This window comes from Polypterus senegalus, chromosome 3 (genome assembly GCF_016835505.1).
Source record: "Polypterus senegalus isolate Bchr_013 chromosome 3, ASM1683550v1, whole genome shotgun sequence".
NCBI classification, from domain to species: domain Eukaryota; kingdom Metazoa; phylum Chordata; class Cladistia; order Polypteriformes; family Polypteridae; genus Polypterus; species Polypterus senegalus.
The window spans coordinates 212273611-212300240 of NC_053156.1; the positions used below are offsets into that span (position 1 = coordinate 212273611).

General features: G+C 37.7%; 1 protein-coding gene across 4 annotated transcripts in view; it reads right to left on the minus strand.

The window, feature by feature from the left end:
- The window catches only part of nkain2 (sodium/potassium transporting ATPase interacting 2), a 1134729-nt gene that overhangs the window by 990252 nt on the left and 117847 nt on the right, over positions 1–26630 (minus strand). The gene's annotated exons all lie outside the window — the stretch shown is intronic.

The following is a 26630-nucleotide window of genomic DNA, read 5'->3' on the forward strand; positions in this document are numbered from 1 at the left end:
ACACTGGAGTTTATTTTTTCTTTTCACTCCACCTCATGCCTACAGGCAGTAGAGACAAAAGCGAGAGAAATCAATTGAGCTAAGCATTCCTATGACATGCTGTGGTCATATTGGTGTGTTCATTTCATAAGCCAATTTGATTGTTCTTTGAGTAAAAGTGGAGTTAATATATTGATATTCCTAATAAAGTACTTGGCAGTATTTTTTTTTCTTTTTCATAAAAAAAGTCTTCATTGATCCAAAACATCCTAACTGCTTGTGACTGGCTGGATGCCAACAAAGACCAACTTGTTGGGACAGTCCTCCGGCCAAGAATTCTGGAAATGGACGAGGATGAAGTTACATACACAATTGAAAAATAAGAAGAAAGGGGAGACGACGAAGAGACTGAAGAAGTCATGTCCACCTTCTTATTTACTTTTGAATGCCTGAAGGACATGAACTTTTTTCTTGATGAGATACGGGTTAAAAAAATATTCCCATCAGTTGCTGCTGTTCGACAATTAGATTTTTGTGTTTTTTTTTTCATGTGGAAAAAACCTACCGTGATGTCATTTTGTTCAGTGGACTTGATCAGTGATTCACTGTAAAGAAAAGTGGGGATGGACTGGCTTTCTGACCTGCTTCAATAGTTCATTGTCTACTGAAATGACCAATGTAATGGATGGAGGACACAGATGGATGTCCCAACTGGGATTGTGTGCTTTATTTCTTTAAAATAAATTCATATTTGAACCTGGATCTTATGTGTGTGTGTGTGGTTGTGTGAAGGGTTTGGGTGCTAAAATGCCCCCCACAGGTTACACTCCCCTATGTGGTTATTATAACAGTGTTTTGATACATCACTTTAATTTTCAAAACCTAGACTGTTGGCTTGCAAGTTCAAGAAGGGAGTCTAATTAAAAGCAAAAATTAGTTGGGGGAAAAAATGTACAGCCCCTGGGACTGAATATGAGAACCACTTTATGAAACAATGCCATGCATGTTACAAATCAGGATTATTAATATATATATAATGTGTGTGTCCGGACACCACACCAGCTCCATCATTAAAAATGCTGCTGACATCACCATCATAGGCCTGATCACCACCAATGATTAAATGGCTTGCAGACAAGAGGTCTACCTGCTGACTCGGTGGTCCCAGGACAATCTGACCTTTCATGGCCAAAATTTAAGGAGCAGGTCATAGACTTCAGAGAATGGATTAAGCTGTGGTTTGTTTTTGTGGGGTGCTGTGGAAATGGTGAGCTTGTTTAAATTTCGTACAGTAACAATCACTGATGAATTGAGGAGGGAACAGCATGGTTTGCCTATTGCCAAGTTCACCAATGCCTTCCTGAGATGTCTCACATGTGCTGTCTGGAGTCCATCTTCACTGGCGGCATCACATCCTGGTAGGGCACACACGCGAGGGTGGTAAATGCCACAAACTATTACTGGCACCCAGCTGTCTTCTGTCCAGGATATCTAGAAGACATTCTGCTAAGATTATTACACACTCGGCCATCCTGCACAAGTGTTTTTCTTAATCCTCCCTTCTGGCAAATAGTAAAGAACCAATGGCGCTAAGTATGGCTTGAAAGAAAGTGTTTAGTTAAAGAGTTACTGAACAGCCAATCATAATAAGAAATGTAAGAAAAAGACTAGGTATAAATATTTGTAATATACCTGAATATATATATCTACTGTAAATTGTATTCTATATCTTTGTTGTGTTTTATTATATTATTACTGTTCTGGAGAGGCATGTACAGTAAATAACAATATTATTGTACTGTATGCACAAGACAATAAATACTGTATGTTTAATGATAAGATCACCTTGGGATAATTCCCTGCTGAAAGCACACTGTAACTGATCCACTATTTATTATTATTAGTAGTTGTAACAGTTTTGATATTTATAAAAATTTTACAAAGACGACGACTCAAAGACAGTTTGAGTTTATGTTGGTATAAGTTGGGTCTTTGCAATCAAATTAAATGTTGCACAAAAAAGGTTTAAGAACAATCACGATTGTCTCAAACTGAAAAGTTAAAAAATGTAAAATTATATAAAATCTACTGGCTGTCACATGCCTTTCAATTGATATGGACATGACATCCAGTATTTCACACATGCAGCTTTTAGTAATGAAAACGTTGATGGATCAAATCAATAAATAAATGACTGTTTCCTAAAATGTTTCCTTGTCGGTTTTAAAACTAATTTTATATGTAGCGCTGTTTTTGAAAACCTTCTAAAAATAATGAAGCTTTATTATTGTTTCACATGTGTATAATTTGCTAGTGGGAATATAAAATACATTTATAGATTGAAAATCTATAGGTATGAGTTTCATGAGGCACATTCCGTTTGAAACACTGGATAGTAATAAGATTTGTTACTTTTACTATAATGTAACACTTCAGGGGAAAACGTAATGAACAACCATTCAAAATAGTAAAAAAAAAAAACAACATAAAACTGTACTTTATATCGACGAAGTGTTAGAATCATGAAAGAGCTTAGAATGATTTGATAGCATAAGTATGAAACTGGAAGTCATTTATGTTTGACCAGATAGAAAACTGTTGTAATTTGTACAACTACAGCATCTACAGCATTCTGTACAACGAGCGCGTCAACACTGTCTCGCAGAGGGCATGATACGAGTGATGCTGGGAAAGGGCGTTATGATAAATTGCGTCATTACATGCGTGTGTACTATGTTGTGCTCTGAAGGGCGTTCCGTGACTGAACCTATGGGCATTCCGTGATATGGAAGGCGTTCCGTGAGGTATTGCAGTCTGCAGCATGACTCTGTTGTCTGAGCTGAGCTCTGCAGCTAACGCCGTCTTCCGAAGCAACTTGGTCAGACTGCCACCAAATACTCACAGAAAAATCCACAAGTTAATACACACGCTGTCTCTATAGAGTTTCTCCACACTGAATCCTCCAGACACTACTTACAAAAGGTCACATTGACAATCGTGTTACGTTATTTTTAAAATCTGTCCTTTTCTTAGCACAAGCACAGCTGAGAAGCTTCGATGCATGTGCTCCATAACGCGTTAAAAAATAATGCATTTAATCACACTTTGCATTACAAGCAAAGGGGAGCTTTTGTCAATGCATGATTTCCTGGTACTGTACACCGATTACATTGATCAGCGCATCCCGATTCATTTTATCCTCGCACCACCTTAGTTTGAGAAGAAGTCTGAAAAAATATGAGGTTAACACAGAAAAACATCACCAATTCAAGCTTTATGAATAATCGATTCGCCATCAATAATTGTTTTGGTAAAGCCATCCTCCTTCCATTTTATAATTTTTCCGCCAATAGCCATGATTAAATGAACGGTAAATAAAGTAAGAGCAAAGCGAGGGTGACTTATTTAGGCAGGCATATATATGACAGCAACACTCATGACAATGTCAATCATGTTACGTTATTATTAAAATGTTTCCTTTTCTTTTTCATTACTTCTTTAACACACTACTTCTCCGCTGCGAGACGCGGGGATTTTGCTATATATATAATATATGAATGACCTCCAAAGAGCGCTGAGACTTTTGATATCATGAACGTGTCTGCAAAAACTGTGGTCTCCTGCCCAGCAAAAGTCGAGCAGCCAGCGCGCGCATAGCTGTGCTGGCCTTTGAGACGCTGACTGCGCTTCTGCTTTAAGTCAAAGTGAGCACTTTTAATTTTTTTCATCCTCCCCCTGCGCTATAGCCCAGACAAGTGCAAACACGGGACCCCTTTTCTACACCACGGCAAAATAATATTAAGGCGATTCACACTTTCTTTTGCACGTATACGATTATGAGGTCCTCACCTCGGATTATGAAAACACGCACACGAGTGGAGGACTGACAGTGCCATCACAGCCGATTAATGGCGGGGATGTCTCACCAGTCTACACAAGGCGATCATAACGTCAGCGAACACATCTCTCTATACTATATAAAAGAAAAAGGCAACTTTCCTTTCTTTACACCCTTTTTCCTTTTATCCCAAACCAAAGCCTTTCTCTCTTAACACTGCAGAGGACACAAAACTAATTTTCTTTAAATGCCGGTAAGGCACATTACCACAGGCACAAATTTGAACGTTCACATAGAAAATGTAATTTCTATACCACAGCCGTCGTGTAGCGCCTTTCAAAAGGGATCAACTACCGAGAGATGATCCATATACATTTTAGCTGCTGTTAGTTACTTACCTGTTGTGTTACACAGTCTTTAAAATGTAGTTTACCTGAAACCACTCCAGTAGTGCTCAATGTACCTGTACTTTTAAAACGTTAATGTTTTACTGTTTAATAACTTATAGACTATATTTTATTATTTTTCCCTTGCACTCAGTGACCAAAGCTATACACCTAGATAGGTATGTATATATATATATATATATATATATATATATATATATATATATATATATATATATATATATATATATATATATATATATATATATATATGTGTATATGTAGATATGAAGATATGTATGTGTATATATATGTATGTATGTGTGTGTGTGTGTTTGTGTGTGTGTGTGTGTATATATATATGACAGCAGCAATCCAAGCTGTGAGAAAACACTAAAAAGGAGGCGTGTCAGACGTTGTGGTACATTTTCTGATGCAGCTAGACGAAAACTTTGTGACGCTGCCGCCAAATACACAAAACAATTACTTTGACAATCATGTTACATTATTTTTAAAATGTTTCCTTTTCTTTTTCATAACTTCTTTAACACATGACATCGCTGCGGCTGGGTATTTTGCTATATATATATATATAGCGACACTCATAACAGTGACAAAACAATTACATTGACAATCATATTTATTTTCAAAATGTTTCAAAATGTTTCTTTTCTCTTTCCTTCTTTAACACACTACTTCTCCGCTGCCAAGCGCGGGTATATATATATACTAGCAAAATACCCGTGCTTCGCAGCGGAGAAGTAGTGTGTTAAAGAAGCAATGAAAAAGAAAAGGAAACATTTTGAAAATAACGTAACATGATTGTCAATGTTATTGTTTTGTCACTGTTGTGAGTGATGAGTGTTGTTGTCATATATATATATATATTTACACACACACACAAACATATATATATACATATCTATACATATACACATATATACATACATATATATATCTACATATATACACAAAGATATACACACACACATAAATACATACACACATACATACATACACACACATATATACACACACAAATACATATATATATACACACACACATATATAAACATATATATACATATACATACATATCTACATATATACACACACAGCTATTTCAGATCAGTGCAATACGCTGTTTGTTAAAACGGATGACACCCGCTCTTACGCGCAAGTCTCGTGGATATTATGAACTATCAGATTTGTTCAAGTTCTATTTAAATTTTAAATAGAAGGAATTTTTATTTAGTCGACAGAAATATCTTTGGTAGGAATGGTAAAAACAGACAGGAATATTATTCCTGAATAAATCAACTCAAACCTTAAACAACTTATAATATTTTGCTCTCCATAAAAATATATCCTGTCTAAATTATACAAGTTAGAAATAAAGTAAACATTAAAAGAACAAACATTCAAATTTCTTTACTCTTATGTAATTTTATATTTTATAAAAATAAACTTAGATTTTAAATATCCCAAAAGATTTTGCTCTCCATAAAAATATATCCTGTCAAAATTATACAAATTCAAATATGAACATGCTGCATAACAAAACCTGGAAATATAAATAAAATGTGTTCCTTTCAGCAATAACAAATCAAATCATTCAGTTGTCTTTGCTCATATGTCATTTTAGAGCTGGACGCCTGGCATCTTTTTGGCAACAGGTTCGCTTCTGTTTGGTGTGAGGTTCTGTGTTGTGGAGATTCTCAGGATGGATTGCAGGTGCTCATCAGTGAGGCGACTCCTGTGTGCTGTTTTGTTAGTCTTTATCACTGAGAAGAGCTTCTCACACAGATATGTGCTACCAAACATGCACAAGGTTCGAGCCGCATGTAGACGGACTTTTTTTGTTCTTCAAAGTCACCAAAGCGCCATGCAAACTCAGTGCGCTCAGTTTATCAGCAAAGTGCGATTTGGGAACACCGTAGTGACGACTTGGTTTAACATTACTTGGTAATAGGGAAAGTGGGGCAAGTGGTTGTGTCTCCCATAAAAGCAGTCTCAATTGAAATCACTTTGTGATTGTGCACGGGTAAAAACGTCCGCTGAAGTGTCAGATTCTTATTTAATTCTTCTGCTTTCTGTATCTTCTGCATTGCATTCAGGTCTTTCAGGTTACCCTGATGTTTTGTTTTATAGTGCCGCCTTAGATTAAATTCTGTAATTACAGCCACATTAGCTCCACAAATGAGACACACGGGTTCAGTAAACATATACTCAGCCTCCCATCGGTTTTAAAGGCTCTATTTTCAGAATCAACTTTTCTCTTCAGCATCGTGGTGAGCTAGCTTCGCAATAACTTGCAGCATCTTAAGGTAGACTTGATTAACGCGTAACTGTTCGCAAGGCAGCTGAAGCGCTGCATTATGGGATCTGTAGTTTATTGTGTTACCAGCGCTTCATATACCCGGCTTTAATAACAATAATACAGTATATAAAATGATCTTGCGGGCCGGATATAATTACACGCAGGGCCGGATGTGGCCCGCGCCCTTGAGTTTGACACATATGGACTAAATAGAACTTGAAAAGATATATTTTTTCAAATGTGATCGCAATTCAGATAGAGTTGACGCCAAGACTACAGCCTGCATGCCTCAATAAGTCATCCCCCCTTGCCCTTACTTTTTACCGCTCATCTAATGAATACACTGAGTATGGCTTTACCAAAACAATCATTGATGGCTAATAAAGTATCCATTATTCGAGTATGTAGATCGGGTTATATATATATACATATATATATATATATACCCCCAGATCGCAGCGAGAAGTAGTGTGTTAAAAAGCTAGAAAAGAAAAGGGAACATTTTAAAAATAACGTAAAATGACTGTCAATATACAGTATTTGTTTTGTGAGTGTTACTGAGTGTTGCTGTCATCAAGGATTTGATTATCATTATTTCTTTCAATCAGGTTCGTATTTGTAGGATGTGTTGTGTTCAAGTTACATTCCGTGTTTGTCAATCGCTGTAAAGATGACAGGTTTCATTCATCGATTCGCTTCTTACTGCATCAATAAACAGCTCGTCTTCTTCTTTATCTGAGACCTGACACACTGCATGCACGGGTTTTTTACACTGTCTTCCTTTAGCGGACATTGACTTTTTCCAACGTGTGCTTTGTTTCCGCAGTAGTTGGAGTTATGAATATGCTTGTATGTATGAGACGCCTCATATTTTTTGCTGCCTTTTCAATTGTGTAATTCAGTTTTTGTTCAGCCTCTGGAACTGTTGCCTTTTATCTGTGCACTGCGCCAGTTCACGTGAGTCACTCGTGTACATGCATCGAAGGTTCCCAGCTGTGCTGGTGCCATCTCGTGCTATGTCCATGGCTGTATTTAATGTTACCTTAGTCCTGGCACTTAAAACTTTCTCTCGCAGTTTCGCTTGAGTTTGTGTCAAACACCACCCTGACCATCTCATCTTCCTCTCCATAAGCACAGTCCTTCACCCGTGAATATTTAGTGGCAGTTTGCTATTGATTGCCGCTGACGGACGGCCTTATATGGGCAGGCACTAAATTACAAACGCCAGCGCAGCCTGTCTATGAACTTAATTTAAAGTGTAGGTTTACATCGTACTTTGTTTCAAGTAGCAGAACTCATGAATATGGTTGTATATGTCACTCGCCGCTTCTTATTGTTTCGCTGCCTTCTCAATTATATAATGCATGTTTTCTTCAGCGCTTTTGAGGTCTTCCTGGTTTTCTATGTACTGCGTGATTACGGGAGGCGTGATGATGTCACACTAAACTCCCCCACGGCGTTGAAGCTCATCTCCATTACAGTAAATGGAGAAAAACTGCTTCCAGTTATGACCATTACGCGTAGAATTTCGATATAAAACATGCCCAACTTTTGTAAGGAAGCTGTAAGGAATGAACCTGCCAAATTTCAGCCTTCCACCCACACGGGAAGTTGGAGAATTAGTGATGAGTCAGTGAGTGAGTGAGTGAGTGAGTGAGTGAGTGAGTGAGGGCTTTGCCTTTTATTAGTATAGATATATATATATATATATATAGAGAGAGAGAGAGATAGATAGATAGATAGATAGATAGATAGATAGATAGATAGATAGATAGAGATATATATATAGATAGATATGAAAACAACATATATATATATAGAATATATATATATAGATAGATAGATAGATAGATAGATAGATAGATAGATAGATAGATAGATAGATAGATAGATAGATAGATAGATAGATAGATATGAGAACAACACTCATATCAATGACAAAACAATTACATTAACAATCAAGTTACGTTGTTTTTCAAATTTTTCCTTTTCTTTTCGTACCTTCTTTAACACACTACTTCTCCGCTGCGAAGCGCGGGTATTCTGCTAGTAAACCTATAAAACATAACTTCATTTTTATATACTATACACAGACTGTATTTCCTAAGGAGACTCAGTTCTTTTGATGTGTGCAGCAAACTGTTGGAAATATTCTATAAGTTCATAGTAGCCAGTGTGGTGTTCTACACTACAGTCTCCTGTGGAAGCAACTTTAGCTCAAAAGAAGCACAATAACTTAACAAACTTATCAGGAAAGCCTGTTCCATCACAGGGCAAACCTTGGACACTCTGGAAGCTGTTGTGGAAAAGAGGATGGTGGCAAAATTGAATGTCATCATGAAAACCCTCCACCATCCCCTCAGGAAGTGCTCTCTTGGAGCACTTTTAGCCACAGGCTCATTGTCTCACGGTGTACTAAGAACAGACTCAAGGGGTCTTGTCTGCCAGCTACTTTCAGGCACAACACACATTAATACATATTTATTTTTATATTGATTGATTGGCTTTATTATTTGTCTTGTGAGTCTAGATCCTTGTTTTTTATATTTCTGCTTGGCGGCCTTGTTTATTACCTTATCTTAATAGGTCTATCTGCTCATAACGCTAAATACAACCTGAAAACACAAATTTTAAGTTTAGCGTATTATGTTCACTATTTCTTCATGTAATTATTTCTAAATAAGACAGTCCTGTAGTTCAAGTAATGTGGAGTTCACACAGCATTAGCAGTGTCACCTACAAGATCTGCAATAACCAGTTTCATCTAGCCCATGAACTCATTCATTATTTTTTTATCTCTCATTAATTGCTATACAATGTTTTATTTCTATGATACCATCATCTACAAGGTTATTGGTTTATTGGTAGATTTTAATTGCTCATGAAAATATTTTTAATATTTTTAATGTTCTTCATTGACATGCAGTCGCATGCATTATAGAGATACACTTTTATTTTTTATTTAAAAAATGAAACATTTTCTTTTCACAACATTTTTCTCATGAAAATAAAGTCACCAAAAGTACGTTGATTTTAATCAGAAGGACTATTATTTATTGACAAGTGGTGTAAGATAATAATAATTTGTGAAATATACTATTTCATATATGCTATATACATATATATATATATATATATATATATATATATATATATAAACACAGACCAGACATCATAAGAAGGTTTGGGGCAGCCACCCGTATAATTTCCCTTGCTGCAAAAGGTTTGTAGAATTGAACAGAGATATTCACAACATTGAGTCCAAAACAGAACTGATTCCATGGTGGTAAAATGGTGGCTTTAAAGGCCAATACAGGATGTGACATAATCAAAGGGTCGTGTCCTGGAAGTTACGTCGTCTGGACCAGAAGTGACATCATCGAAGGGCGGGACCGAGAAGTGACGTCGTCTGGGTCGGAACTTACGTCATGTAGGAGGCGGGGCCTGGAAGTGACGTCTTCTAAGGTACTGGAACCTGGTAGGATTTCTCGGGAAAGGTCTGCAGGGAACTGAGAAAGACACTCAGTGCACCCCTCCTCCCCTGGTCAGATATGGTATTAGTATTACTTATTTACTACATTTGTTACATTATTTTAAATATGTTTTTAATACCTTTAAGTCTTCTGATACTAATGCTAACTCTTTACAACAAGATAATAATAATAAGAAGAAGAATATTGTTGCAGCTTTCCAAGAACATAAAGAATAATAGTGTAACAAGCGTAGAGACAGAAAGACAGGGATACACATACCAAATGAGAGTTAAATTTTAAAAAGGACAATATCTGATCCACACCTGTAGTTTCAGATGAATAACATTCCTGCTGTTATTGCAATGGGAAATGCCTCATAACGAAACAATTACTGAAATTAGCCAAAGTGCTGTTTCTGAAATTGTGTTCACACTTCCAGTGTTCCTGATTGTCTACCACTATGTTTTGCTGTGCCCTTCTATGTGGGGCTCTAGTTATTCACTGCCTTAACAGCTTCCACTTGCCTTCTTGAACCTACCTTCCTGAGTTTATAAATTGTAACTCAAATGTTCTAGGGTTTCGGTGAATGCAGAGTTCAGCGGGACTCTGTGACATTTTGCAGTCAATTATTTGTCCTTCTCTGTCTGTCTTCAAAATAATATGCCTGTGTATTGATACTGCAATATTCTGTGCAATCTACATATGTGTGCTCATCCGTCTATATGTGTGTGCAGATTTGCATGAATGCTACTTCATTAAATTGAAGGAAATGTACAAATGTATAAATTACCTCACGTGATGTAAGAGTGTTCAAAGTTTGGTACAAAATTGGAAAAATGGTTAGTTGTGAAATTGCTATTGCAAAGCTGCATTTGACATGTAAAATCCCCAACAATTTCATTTCAGTAAACAAGGCATGGTTTCTCCACAAAGATGAAGGAATCAAGTAATGTACGAGATTTGTTACAAATATTATTCCATCTTTGTGAAATGAGTATCTTTTTATGAGTTGTCGTCCAGTGTGTCCAAATCATTCCAGCTTTCCTGGGATGTGCGTGGCAATCTATGCCTGAACTTAATCTTCTGGCAGCTCCTAGTGAGTTTGGACAGCTCACAAGCTCTTCTATATCTCGGTAATGTTAGAAGCAGGAAAACTGATAAAATGCTTTTAATCCTTCTACTAAGTGTAGGACAAAATTTGCGTCATTCTAAGATTTTTGAGCTAGATAGGGCTATTTTCCTAATTTAAGACGCTTGATAAATACGAGCACTAGTTGTTAGTTGCTATTTACATAAAACTAACAGATGCCCATCAAAGATGACAAGCAAAAGCAAACACTTCAGTGAGTTTGACTAAACCACAGTAACTGCTGAAGTTCCCACGTTACAGCATTTCCACTTTTTGTTATGATTTTAATACCTTTGTGTATTTTTTGAGTGTTATTATTTTTATTGGATTTATTTATTATTTCCATAGGTTTGAGATTGGGATCAGCTATTTTATTTATTTATCGTGTTTATGAAAAACCATGACGTCACAGTGTTCTTTTAGTGGTTATAGTCATTTTAAGCTTCTGTTGCTATGACACAAGCCTTTTTAACCTTGTGGTCCTCACTTATTGTGCAAGCTCACCTTGAATAACAGAAACCAAAATAAGTCTTACCCTAAACTGGAGGTGCAAAGCCTGCACAGAATATAAACAGATAAAGGTTAAAAAACTCATTACATTAAAAATAAAATTTTAAAAAAGTGAGATGGTAACCATGTAAAACCCATATACCAAAAAAAGTTTCTTTAAAATAAATATATTAAAATATTTTATTAGAAAATATACAAAAGACAAATGAGAAAAAAACTAAAGCAAAAATGTCGAAAAGGTGTGCCTAAAATGTAAATTTAAAAGAAAAAAGAACTAAGTCAATAAATGACTAATCAAATAAACAAAGATAAAAAAATATTTCAAGATCACTAATAATAATAATAAACTATTAATATTATTACAGTACTGTACAATTATTAATAAGAAAAAACATTCAAAGAAAGAATACAAAAAACTAAAACTAAAGAAAAAAACCATATCTGAGCACATGAAAAGCCCTGGCTATTCCATAACACATGAATGGTTAACTGGTAAACATAAATTTGATCTTTAAAACCAATTTAAATAATATTTGCTGTAAGTAATATGAAAAGAGCAATCTTTCCATAATAAAGACTGACCCAAGGCTGTCTATAAGTAAGGAGAAATAGTATGAATATATACATAAATGTTTCCAGTTATGGCACTCGTTTGAAGTCACAACATAGAGTCAGAAATGTAATCAGTAACAATGGGCTTTTTAGTCTGTTGTCTTGGCTGTTGCCTTTAATGTATGTCCAATAAACATAATAAGGTTATTTAAAGCTGAAAATCATGTTTTTTTAACTGGAATGTTGGCATGCATATAACTGGAACATCAGCGTGCTTAGACGCAGTGGCTCTACACTCTCCATTTCAGTGATCATTATGAGTGTTTTTTGTTTATATGTATGTTTGTCACTTTTACGTTCAGCCTGAAAATCTCAAGTATAGCCGCCTAGATCTTATAAAAATTGGATTTTAGCACAATCAGGCTGTCACAGGTGAATTTTTGCACTCATGCTACATCCCAGAGGCAATTTCAAGGACATGGGGTTCATGGATTGCAGTCAGCTTAGATAATTGATGAAGGTAGAGAAGATACAGGAAGCACAAGTGCAGATGTTGGTCCTGCCTGTTCATCAAGCTACGGAAACATCCACATAAACCACCACTTCCCAGCAAATATCTTGTTAACGCCAGATTCATCACAAACAAAATGGACAAATTAACTCTACTGATTTCCAAGAACAAACTCATAAGTGATTGTTGCATTTTACTGTTCACAGAGACGTGGCTAAATTCACTTATACCAGGCACAGCCATTCAACTAGCAGGACGTACAACATTCCGTTGGGACAGAAGCAAAAACCTCTGGCAAAAGTAAAGGTAGGGACTTTGCATTTACATATTTAATAGCTGCTGTACTAACACAAGGATAATAGGCAATCACTGCTCTCCTGATTTGGAGTATCTGACAATCCAATGCAGGCCCTTTTACTTACCTCAGGAGTTTACCATTGTCATAGTTACAGCTGTTTACATTCCACCTGATGCTAATGCAGACAGAGCTTTTGGTTACTAGTTTGATACCATTAATTTGCAGCAAAACACTAATCACTGAAGCTGTTTGTATTATAGCTGGTGATTTCAACCATACAGACTTAAAAACAGTTCTCCAGAAATTTTGTAGACACTTTAATTGTGCAGCCAGGGGAAAAAACGCACAGGATAAGGCTTACTCAGTTATCAAGAGTTGTTATAGGACAACACAGCTGCCTCATTTAGGCCAGTAGATCATTTATCTATACTTTTGACTCCAGCATACACTCTCCTCACCACAAAGACTGTTAAAACATGGCCCGAAGGAGCATCATTGCAGCTTCAGGATTGATTTGAAAGGACTAACTAGGACAGTTTCAATGATCATGACTTGAAAATGTATACATCAACTATACTCTGCTACATTAAAAATTGTTTAAAATATATTGCTGTCAGCAAACATATTTTTCTATACTCCAAACAAAAAGCCTGGATGACAAAGGATGTCACATCTCCCCTCCAACACTGCAACACAGCCTTCAGGTCAGGCAACAAAGCAGGTCAGAGCCAACCTAAAGAGAGTCATCAGACTAAAATGGTTTACGAAAGGAAGATTGAGGACCTCTTGCCAACAGTAACCCACGGCGACTTTGGCAAGGCATCCAGCATATCACCAGCCACACAACCAGTAACCACATGGCCTTTGATGTGGACATCTAGAGGGGAGAGGAACAGAATTATTTCTTTGCTCATTTTGAGGTGGAAACAGCAGACACAGTCATTTCTAAGTCCAAGTAGACGGCCTCAGCAGTCTTACCTCAGCCATATCAACACTCTACAACCAGATCTTCACATTGCAGGAGCATGATGTGAGGCACTCACTCCAGTTATTATGAAGTGCTTTGTACAACTGGTCCTATGACAAATCAAAGCCACCTTTCCAGTCACCATGGATGCATAAACGAATGCTTATAGAGCAAGCAGGTGCACAGAATTTGCTATTTCCAAAGCCTTGCATACTGCACTTTCCCATCTTGAGCAATGGGGGATCTATATGGAGATGATCTTCATAGACTAACACAGCTATCTCAAAGAGACCGGTGACAAAACTTGTTGGCTTAGGTCTTTCACAATAAACCTCAGATGGCTAGATTAGGCCCCTACTTCTCCTCCATCCTCATATTCAACACACAAGGCTGTGTGTTGAGCCCTCTTCTATATGCGTTCTATACCTATGACTATGTACACTCTCATTCCACCAACACCATCATTAAGTTCACGGATGACATGACTGTGATTGGACCCATTTCGGGAGGAGAAGAGAACAGCCTACAGGGATGAGGTCCAAAGACTGACTGCATGGTGCACTGAAAAGAACCACTCCCTGAACTCTACCAGATCAAAAGAGCTTATAATAGACATCCAGAAACACAGCACAAACCACAACCCAATATACATCAATGGAGATTATGTGGAAAGAGTTCCAGCCTTTACGTTTCTGGGTATAAACATTGCAGAAGATCTCTCCTGGTCCATAAACACCACAGTGGCAGTCAAGAAGGTACAGCAGAGATTCCACTTCCAAAGGATCCTGAGAAAAATCAACCTGAAAGAGAATCTGCTGGTGTCCTTTTACGGCTGCTCCACTCAAAGTGTGTTGTCCTACTGCATTTCTACATGGTATGCCAGCATCTCAATGGCAGACAGGAGAGCCCTTCAGTGGATTATAAACTCTGCCCAGAAAATTACTGGCTGTATACTGTTTTCTTTGGAAGAACTCTTTAGCTAATGCTGCCTCAACAGAGCAGCCAACATCATGAAAGACCCTTCTCACCCTGAACATCAGCTGTTTGAATTGCTGCCCTCTTGTAGATGGTTCAGGTCCATCCAGTCACAAACAAACAGATTTAAGAACAGTTTCTACCCCACAGCCATGTGATAACTGAATAATACTGAACACTAATGATTGACAATGACCAATATAACAGGTCTCTCTTGCAATACAAGTACATATATACATCCTTTGCAAGTTATATTATTTATCAATTTCTATTATTGCACTCAATTTATACAGGTGCCGGTCATAAAATTAGAATACCATGACAAAGTTGATTTATTTTAGCAATTCCATTCAAAAAGTGAAACTTGTATATTAGATTCATTCATTACACACAGACTGATGTATTTAAAATGTTTATTTCTTTTAATTTTGATGATTATAACTGACAACTAATGAAAGTCCCAAATTCATTATCTCGGAAAATTAGAATATTGTGAAAAGGTTCAATATTGAAGACACCTGGTGCCACACTCTAATCAGCTAAACAACTCAAAACACCTGCAAAAGCCTTTAAATGGTCACTCAGTCTAGTTCTGTAGCCTACACAATCATGGGGAAGACTGCTGACATGACAGTTGTCCAAAGACGACCATTGACACCTTGCACAAGGAGGGCAAGACACAAAAGGTCATTGCTAAAGAGGCTGGCTGTTCACAGAGCTCTGTGTCCAAGCACATTAATAGAGAGGCGAGGGAAGGACAAGATGTGGTAGAAAAAAGTGTACAAGCAATAGGGATAACCGCACCCTGGAGAGGATTGTGAAACAAAACCCATTCAAAACTCTTTGGGAGATTCACAAAGAGTGGACAGCAGCTGGAGTCAGTGCTTCAAGAACCACCACGCACAGATGTATGCAAGACATGGGTTTCAGCTGTCGCATTCCTTGTGTCAAGCCACTCTTGAACAAGAGACAGCGTCAGAAGTGCCTCAACTGGACTGCTGCTGTGTGGTCCAAAGTTATGTTCTCTGATGAAAGTAAATTTTGCATTTCCTTTGGAAATCAAGGTCCCAGAGTCTGGAGGAAGAGAGGAGAGGCACAGAATCCATGTTGCTCGAGGTCCAGTGTAAAGTTTCCACAGTCAGTGATGGTTTGGGGTGCCAGGTCATCTGCTGGTGTTGGTCCATTGTGTTTTCTGATGTCCAAGGTCAACGTAGCCGTCTACCAGGAAGTTTTAGAGCACTTCATGCTTCCTGCTGCTGATGAACTTTATGCAGATTTCATTTTCCAACAGGACCTGGCACCAAATCCTGAAAAGGCATTCTAGTTAAATCCACAAGAATTATGTCAATTGGCCAATTTTAACATTCTTCTTTAGTTAGGAATTGTTTTCACCTTTAACGTACAGTATTTATCAATTCATATACATCATAAATATTTAAAAACAGAACCAATCCTTGAAACAAAAATGGTAAAAAATAGAATCTTTAGATATGAGGCTTTCAAAATATAGTATTAACTGCTACCCATCATAATAGATAACTATGTTAGTCTCAGCATTTTTCTACACCAGTAGAATCTGATGATATACTTTATTTTTTGAAATGCTTATCTTTTTAGTAATGCATTTAAATTATACTACTGCTGTTACATCAGGTACACTTTCCCTTCCTTCTATACTGAATACTCTGTCTAAGAGAGCATTACATTATATTTCTAGGAAATGTAGGTATGTATCAACACAGTGTGTACTCTCTGCTTTTTTGGATATCATGGTATAGTTCAACATCTCTGGGAAAAAGGAAGAGTACTTTTATACTAGTGTTAACAGCAGATAACAATACATTATTAAGATGATTGAAACACAGTACACAACAAGAAGATTCTTGCATGACAACAGGTAATTAATGGGTTGCAAGCTGTAGAGAATTTGAAGATAGCTGGGAAATTTTAAAAGAATGTGGCAAAGATTTTGTTTATATAGAGATGAAGAAGTGTTACTATATAATTTGCACTTTCTTCAGTAAATATGTTCATTGTGCTCCATTTGGCACAGCACTTAGCTGCATTTTAACTGAGAACTACTAAATAATATTTGTTATACTGTTCAAAATAATGACAGCTCAGATTTTACCTAGCAGAATAAATTGATTGCATTTGCATTAGATGGCCCCTCTTCATCTTCTAGGGATGAAGCTCAACATATTAAATGTGAAAGATCTACAGGAATATCTTTCCGAATCACTAGCAAAGCTTGGCACCACATGTTTTCAGTACCCATTTTGTCTTTGCACCTGACAGTTCCATAGTTATTAGGTATAATTGCAGACACTTCAGATTGGGAGTTAGCTTTCAATTTTCAACTGCAAAATATTGCAGAAATTGTAATACTAACCTGTCCCATCTACCAGTATGTTAACATCAATATAGCTTTGGAATGTGAAGCTATCAGGTGTGCCAGAGCACTTAGTAGTTCAAATGAAATACTTTCTAAATAGACAGACAGGATTCATTTGAGGAATGCTTTTATTGTAGATGGATATAGTTCTCTCTCTCTTGGTATTAATAATACAGCATTGCATGTGACTTGATAAAGAAATGAGAAATATTGTACTGTAGTTCTTATCTTCATCTGGACTAAGGAAAAGGAGTGAAGAAGTCAAACAGACATGTAAGAAATAATATACTAGAAAAACTGTAAAGAGCAGGTCATTCTTAGACTGCTGATTATAATGCTCTAAAAACACCTATCTTGAAGTACTAAACAAAACGGAATCACTAGACCTAAACTGTTACATGCAGGTCAACCTGGGATGTATACAGATGCAGGAGTGGAAGCAGCACAGGGGATCAATCTATTCTAGAGTGGGCTAGCAGTGCACACCTTGGTTGACTTGCTGATGTGGATGGGCCAACAGGAAGAAATGCATGCTTGAAAAGTGAAAACAGAAATAATTATAAGTAAATCCATGATCACAAAAAAATATCAAAAGAAAACAGGTAGGTAGTCAAACGTAGGGCAGTACAGAAACAATGAAAACTAAAATATGAAGCAAAGGCAGAATCTAAAAAATGCCAAAATGGTTAAACCACAAGAAAATATACATAAAATCTCAAAATCACTAAGGATCTAGGAAGAAAGTGCCTCAATAAACCGGTCTTTTTTGTCCCCTATGTCACTTGTTATGGCATGACTGCCGCCTGTTTAGTGGATGGATATTACTCAAGGGCTGTCTTCTCTTCAGTACTGAGCACAAAAGGCTTTGTATTGAAGCAATCTGAATTTCTCTTCTTCTTCTTCTTCTTCTTTCGTCTCTTCCCATTAGGAGTTGCCACAGTGGATCATCTTTTTCCAGATCTTTCTGTCCTCTTCATCTTGTTCTGTTACATCCATCAGCTGCATGTCCTCTCTTAGCACATCCATAAACCTCCTCTTAGGCCTTCCTCTTTTCCTGTTATCTGGCAGCTCTATACTTAACATCCTTCTCCCAATATACTCAGCATCTCTCCTCTGCACATGCCTAAACCAACGCAATCTCACCTCTCTGACTTTTTCTCCCAACCGTCCAATTTGAGCTGACCCTCTAATGTACTCATTTTTAATCCTGTCCATCCTCATCACACCCAGTGCAAATGTTACCATCTTTAACTCTGCTACCTCCAGCTCTGTCTCCTGCTTTCTGGTCAGTGCCACCGTCTCCAACCCATATAACATAGCTGATCTCACTACCGTCCTGTAGACCTTCCCTTTCACTCTTGATGATACCCATCTGTCACAAATTATTCCTGACAATCTTCTCCACACTTTCCACCCTGCCTGCACTCTCTTTTTCACCTCTCTTCCACAATCCCCGTTACTCTGTACTGTTGATATTTAAACTCATCTACCTTCTCCAATTCTACTCCTTGGATTCTCACCATTCCACTGACCTCCCTCTCATTTACACACATGTATTCTGTCTTGTTCCTACTGACCTTCATTCCTCTCCTCTCCAGAGCATATCTCCACTTCTCCAGGGTCTCCACAACCTGCACCCTACTATCACTATAGATCACAATGTCATCAGCAAACATCATAGTCCACGGGGTCTCCTGTCTAATCTCATCTGTCAACCTGTCCATCACCATTGCCAATAAGAAAGGGCTCAGAGCTGATCCCTGATGTAATCTCACCTATATTTTGAAAGCATCCGTCACTCCTACCACAGACATCACCACTATCACACTTCCCTCGTACATATCCTGCACAACTCTTACGTACTTCTCTGCCACTCCCGACTTCATCATACAATACCACAGCTTCTTTTGAGGAACCCTGTGATATGTTTTCTCCAAGTCCACAATGACGCAATGCAGCTCCTTCTGACCTTTTCTATACTTCTCCATCAACATTCTCAGAGCAAAGAAGCATCAGTGGTGCTCTTTCTTGGCATGAAACCATACTGCTGCTCACTAATCATCACCTCACTTGTTAACCAAGCTTTCACTACTCTTTCCCATAACTTCATGCTGTGGCTCATCAATTTTATCCCCCTGTAGTTACTACAGTCATGCACATCCCCCTTATTCTTAAATATCGGCACCAATACACTTCTTTTCCACTCCTCAGGCATCCTCTCACTTTCCAATATTCCATTAAACAATCTGGTTAAAAACTCCACTGCCATCTCTCCTAAACAACTCCATGCTTCCACAGGTATGTCATCTGGACCAACGGCCTTTCCATTTTTCATCCTCTTCATAGCTGTCCTTACTTCCTCCTTGCTAATCCATTGCACTTCCTGGTTCGCTATCTTCACATCATCCAACCTTCTCTCTCTTGTTCTCTTCATTCATCAGCCTCTCAAAGAAATCTTTCCATCTGCATAATAATAATTTTAAAGGCTGCTTTAGTAACCTAATAAACCTAAAAACCTAAACTAAAACATACACACAAGGTTAAAGACAGCATTTAAAACAATGAAATTTTGATAGAGACAGCAGCAAAACACTAATTTATGATGGCTTAACTAGACCATCATTTAAGAAGTCACTAATTGAAATGCTTTACTCAAAATAGCTAAACCTTTGCTATGCTTTAACTCAGGGGTTCTTAAACTTTTTAATCTGGGAACAAAATTATTAATTCAACAATGAGAGCAAAGCCATACATAGACAACTAACAATGGCAATATCATAGAAAAGCAGTTTTTATTTCTATTCATACATTTTTCTCACATTAACTATTACTAAAATGAAAAGTGGAAACCAAATATATTGTTAATAACACAATGAATATACTTCAAAACAGAGAATCTGTGAGCAAGTGACATACCATCTACAGTCTAGTGACCAAAGTCCTGCTAACAGAGGAATGAAAGCATCATGCACATCTGAATCTGTTCCTCAGAGAGTCGCAGTAAGGGTGGGTAGTTGACCAGTTGTGACCCGCTGGGGTGGCTACTTTGATCAGTACTCTGGATCCATGGTTCTTGAGACTGATCCTCCAATTACCTGTGCACCACACTACCCAAGCTCACTGAGATTGTACAGGTGGTGAATTAGCTGAGTATAGGAAAGGCTGCAGGGATCTGTGGTATCCAGGGTGAACTTTTCCAGGCTGGTGTAAGGCTGTCCTCCTGGCATTGCAAGCAATTTTTGTTTTCATTAGGGAGACAGGGAGTCATTCCAACTGACTGGAAAACAGGACTTGTCATTCCTATCTGGAAAGGGAAGGGTGATCACCTGGATTGTGGCAACTACACAGGGAAAACACTGCTCTTGGTGGCACATATGGTCCTTGCTGGCACCATCTTTAATAGGATCCGTGATCACTTGCTAACTTACCAGCAACCACAGCAGCCTGGTTTTAAGCCTAAGAAGTCTACCATTGTCCGCAACCTGGCACTGAGGGTTCTCATCAAGCACAAATGTTAATATCGGCAGCATTTGTCAATTTTTGTAAAGCATTGGACCCAGTTGATTGAGCTGCCCTGTGGGGTTTCATGAGACTTTGTGGGATCCCCAAAAATGCTGGATGTCATGGCTAGCCTGTGCAATTTTACTGTGAGTGCTGTGCAAAGTAGAGGCAGCACCTCTGCATTCTTCCCAATTCTGAGGTTCATCAGGGGTGTGTTCTTAGTGCTACCCTATTCAATGCTTGCATGGACTGGGTGTTAGGCAGGGTCGTGGGGTCCAGAGACTTTGCTCATGATGTTGTGATCTTCTTAGAGGCAACTGACGTTCTGATCAGGGCTCCCTAGAGACTGAGTTAGGAGTCGGAGTGACTGGACTTGCAAATGTCCTGTTTAAAAACCAAGATCCAGGCCTTTAATGACCTTTTGGTCATAGCCATCAGCAGTGTGTCTTTTTCCGGACAGAGCTTTGACAACGTCAAAAAGTTTACTTACCTCAACAGTGACATTCATGCTTCTGATGACTTTTCCTATGAAGTCAGTAGACAGATTGGAAGAGCATGGGTGCCATTAAGTTGCTGGAAAGGGGTGTGTAGCACACCAGATATCTTTGCAAAAGGACGAAGGTCCAAGTCTTTAGAGTCCCAATGCTCCCAATTTTGCTATATGGCTGTGAGACAGAGATGCTATTCAGTAACCTGAGATGAGGACTGGACTCCTTCAGTACTGTGTCTCTTCAGAGAATCCTTGGGTACTGCTGGGTTGACTTTGTGTCCTTGCTAACCGAGTCCCGAATGAGGCACATTTCCTTAATTGTGAGGGAGCATTAGTTATGACACTACAACCATATGGCACGATTCCCAGAGGGTGATCTGGCTCACAGGATCCTCACTGTTGTGGACCTGAGTAGCTGGACAAGACCAAGGGGACATCCATATTACACCTGGCTGCAGCAGATAGATGGTCATTTCCGGAGGGTGGGACTAGACCGCATGTCTGCCTGGGGGGGTGGCAAGCAAGTTTTGTCATGTGGTGGGGGCAGCTCCCCAACCTGACCTGACCTGACCTAAGGAAAATATGCAAACTGAGGACTTAAGACAATGAAAGATTTAGTGCAAACTGAAAAATGGAATGGCTCAGTTTATGCAGATGATTCTCCCAATTTAGATTAAACCTCACATCAAATTTAGCCAAATTGGCCCAATTCAGTAGCAACAGCAAACTAACCACAAAAACAGTGGGTTACATTTAAGTCTCTCAAAAATTAAACACCCTGCATCCATGTCATTAATTTGGGCCGAGAATAGGTCTTGAGTACTTGCCAACTCTGATGATGCTGAATGAAAAAGTACTTGAAACTGGAAATTCAAAGTTTTGGAATGTTTCACAGTGCCAGGGATTCTGACACTGAAAATAAATTGACTGACCTTACCCAGGATAAAGGTAGCATAAACTTGATGTATTTTAGAGTACGCTGCTCTCCTTGCACTGTCGAAAACAGACCCTCAGATTCTATATTCTAAAAATGGTGTATGCACAAAAAAAAAATCAGATTAATAAAACTGTATGTACGCCATGTGCCACGGCAAGAAAGTTTATAAATCTGAAATCAAATTAAAACTCAGCCACTCCCTATGACCTCTGCAGATTAACTATGTATGGCTTAAAAATGCCTTATTTGAAACTTCATGATCTAATCACCACATAAATATGGCCATGTTTCTCAGTGTCATCTTTATAACAAACCACGGGAGAACAGAGGAAATGAAACTTCAGTGAAGGCAAACTTGAGGTATTACTCACTTAAATGGAGACTGGAAAACATTCTTATTGCTGGTCTCTCTGTGGGAGTCACAAATCAAAGAAAAACAGTGGGAGTAAGTGGAAGCAGCTAAATGGATAGAACATAAAAACCTACCAAGTAAATGTCAATGTTGCACTACATTCAAGTCTTTTTAAATTCAATGTACAATAATTCAAATGTCTTTGAATTGCCATTGACCCTGAGGGAAAGGGGCTGGGATACAATTGTACTCATCTCGGACTGTCCCAGATGGCAGAGGCAGTCCACATTTCTGCACTATGGTCTGCAGTACTGCACACACCATCACAATACAGCAAATATTTGTGTTAGCTATACAACAGTGTGTCAGGCTATGGAAGGAACATGTTTTCAGGGATCAAAATAGTTTTTGGGCTGATGATGATGATGATGATGATGATGATAGACTTATAAGGCAATTCAGACTTCCTGGAGGCATCCTTTTGGAGTTGTGTGCTGAATTGGAGCCTACATTACAGAGACCATCATGCAGAAATCACACACTCCCTTTTCTGTTATAGGTTTTAACAATTGTGGGGTATTTGGAGATGGGCACTTTTCAGTGTGAACTGGCTGACAGATCAGGAATCCTGAAGTCATTGCTGAGCCATATCATGCCATCAGTACTAGATGGTGTAATCAGTGCTTTTAATGGAACTAAATTAATTGCAGGTGTACTCCCTTTTGTGTCTGCTTCTTTTCATTCTTCATGATGTGTTATAAAATACATATAGTTACTCCTGAGAGCAGCAGTTATTTTAATTGTGCTTAAATAAATGTAAGGTCAGAGCACAATCTGGCACAAGCCAGGATGTGCCAGCACTTTAAGCCCTGGGTATAATTAAGATGTTTCCCAGATATATTCCTTATGTTCTGGGTGAGCAGGCCAAGATCAAAAGGTAATTTGCATCGATTATTGATTTTCCTAACATAGTCGGCGCAAGTGAATGCACACATTTTGTGATAAAGGCAACATCACAGAATGAATTTGCTTTTGTAAACAGAAAGCACTTACATTGAATTAATATACAACTAAAATGTGATGCTCAAATGTGACTGACTAATGTTGCGATTGGACCCAGATGAACCCACAATTTCTTTATTGTATTAAAGAAGCTGTGTGAGAAGCAGACTTCAGGGTTATGCTGCATGTGATGGTTGGCTTCTTGGTAATGCTGCCTTTGCCACTTATGTCATATTGCACTCAATCTTTAATTGACAAAATATATACGCTACACACTAAGGCAGGAAAAGCAAAAGGCACTTAATGCTCTTACCAACATTGAAGACAGCTGTACAGTATTGAGAGAACATGTCATTTAACTGTGATAGAATTAGTTCAAGAATGTCAGAATGGAACTGCAGCATCATAGAAACGTGCAATGAAATGAGATCTTCTGCTCACTTCATTGCCCTGCTGCCTGGAGTCGCTAAATTTAAAAAATGTATGCATAGGCCAAAACATGCAGTAACATTAAGGCAATTTTCACAGCAAGTTTGTGTTTCAGAAATCACTATTTTTTTCATAAGTAAACGCTTATGCATGTTTCTGTTTTATAGATGAGGGCCCCCGACTGCAATAAAATGTTAGACTACATAAATTACAGGGATATCCTTTGGGAAAGTCCTAAACATTTTTAAGAATGATGATCTCCACCCTAACTGCAAGAGAGTTTTTGTTTTTTCCCAAAGTATGGCAATAACACTCAAGCTGAGTATTTAGAGCATCATTCATGCTCCAAGTCTGTGATCATAAATTGCAGACTGTTTGTTATTTCCTATTTATTTTTGTTCAGCCATATACTGAGGAGAGGCATCTCAATAATTACTTTACGTACATAAAATCTAGTACAAATCTGTTTTAAAAATCAATTCTAAAATAAAATTGCACCATTTAGTACAGAACAAATTTCAACATAAAATTAATGTCCAGTAGATGCACTTGTGTTAATAATTTATTACACGCCAAACCCTCCAATTTAAATTCTAAAATGTTGTATAATAAATATCGGCTTATTCGGAAATAAAGTAGTTCTTGCTAAAGATAATATTTTGAGTGTACAATCTGCTATCTGATTACTGAAACAAGTAGCTTATATGCACAGTTTATGCTAGTTGTCAAACTTGTCATGTTGGGTTTCTTTGATATCTTCAAAATAGTGATTTATGCTAGTTTAGCTAGGAGAAAGAATCTCAAACTAATGATTAGACATTTCTGGCTCTTTTTTGTCTGGACTATGTTTCTGCTTAGTGTCTCTGTTTTGGTCTTTTGTCTCTCTTTGTATATGCAGGTAAATGAGTCTTTAACCTGATTCCCCAGTACATGCTTGTCCGCTCCACTGAAAAACTTGACATTCCCTGGTAATTTACTATTTCATCTCCAAACGTATAATTTACACTTTGTAACTGAGTGTTAACATTTAACACTAATACCACAAAGAATGCAATGCTGCTTTGACATTTATGTTCTATTTAAAGCACATTATTATAAATGTAAATAAGCACACTTAGCCATATTACTAATTTACAGCCTTTCTGGTCCTTATTTCTCTTTCAAAAGTGAGTCTAGTAACTGTTTATTCAATTTAGCTTTTGATTATGATTAAGAATCTTACTTTGTGACATTAATATTCAAACAGATATGGTGAATGACAAAGGTTTAGACTTTAGATTTTATAATCACTTATGGTGTTATCATTCCTAATATAACTGTATGGGAGATATTTGAAAATGTTCAGGTAAGAGGCTTTTTGGCTTCTACTCTGAGGTCTTCTCAAGCAGAACAGAAGTACAATCCATGCTAAGAAAGCTGGAAGATGAAACTTTATAGAGTTTTTCTTTTGGGTTATGTTTTTATTGTATACTGCTGTTTACTTAGCCTGAGAATGTCAGAGAACCAAACCTTAAATTCTGATAACAATGTCTAAGACATTCTCTGTGCTGTGAGAAACTGCAAAAAATAATATTAACAAGAACTGACACCACTGTGTGTTTTCTCCTGTTTTGAATAGAATGGGGAGCCGGTGCTGCAGGAGGGACCCCTACCACCTCCTTATAAGCTACTGGTTTAAAAACTGCCAATGTATCAAGGAAAGTGTTTTTCTTTCTACACTGATCTGAAATTTTAGGTTCTTTGTTTTATTTTGAAGCATATACTCCAAACTGTACACCTTCACCTGGAGAAACCACTGGCAAGTAGCACTAAAGGAAAGTGCCCTTCTGTTCAATATAATTTAAATGTAAAATCCTCAGCAAATATTATATGCAAAAGGCACTTCAAATGGAATGCAGCATTGCAGCTGCAGTAGTTTCAAGATGGTTTTTCAGTCCAGGTGGTGCAATTCTTCATTAGAGAGCCTCTCCAAAGTAACACAGCAACCTATGTCTCAGATGTAAAAAAATAAAGTCCCTCTAACTAGGTTATTTTCTGGTTTACATCTCTATTTGGCATGCCCATTCTGTGAGTGCTGAGCCATGTCCCCTTGTTATCATTTAAAAGCACTCAGTAAATAATTATGTAAGTTAAGAGAATGTACCATTCAAATAAATTTCTCATCAAGTTTTTTGTTAAATAAAACGTTAAAACAAAGATAAACTGTTAAGCCTAAAATAAGTCATGCAATTTTAATAATGTCAGTTCAGCATTTTATTCTGTGAGGTTAGTATTTCAATCGATACAACACAGTTCATGTAATTTCTCCCATGGGCACACCTCCATCATCAGAATGCCATAATTCAGTTGCAAATTTTGCAATTTCCAAAGTTTTCTTCCAAATATAAATGCCAACGAGTTATTTCTTTCTGTCTCTATCCTTGCTTTTCTTGAGAACACATATGTTGCAAGGAAAGAAGATACCTGGGAGTGCAATGATTATCAGCATCTTACAAGTTCTGCTTGTACTGTTTGAAGAAAGCACCCAGGTTATATGATTCTGTGTATCTCCATATATCTGTGGTTTTAATCCAAATAAACATCTAA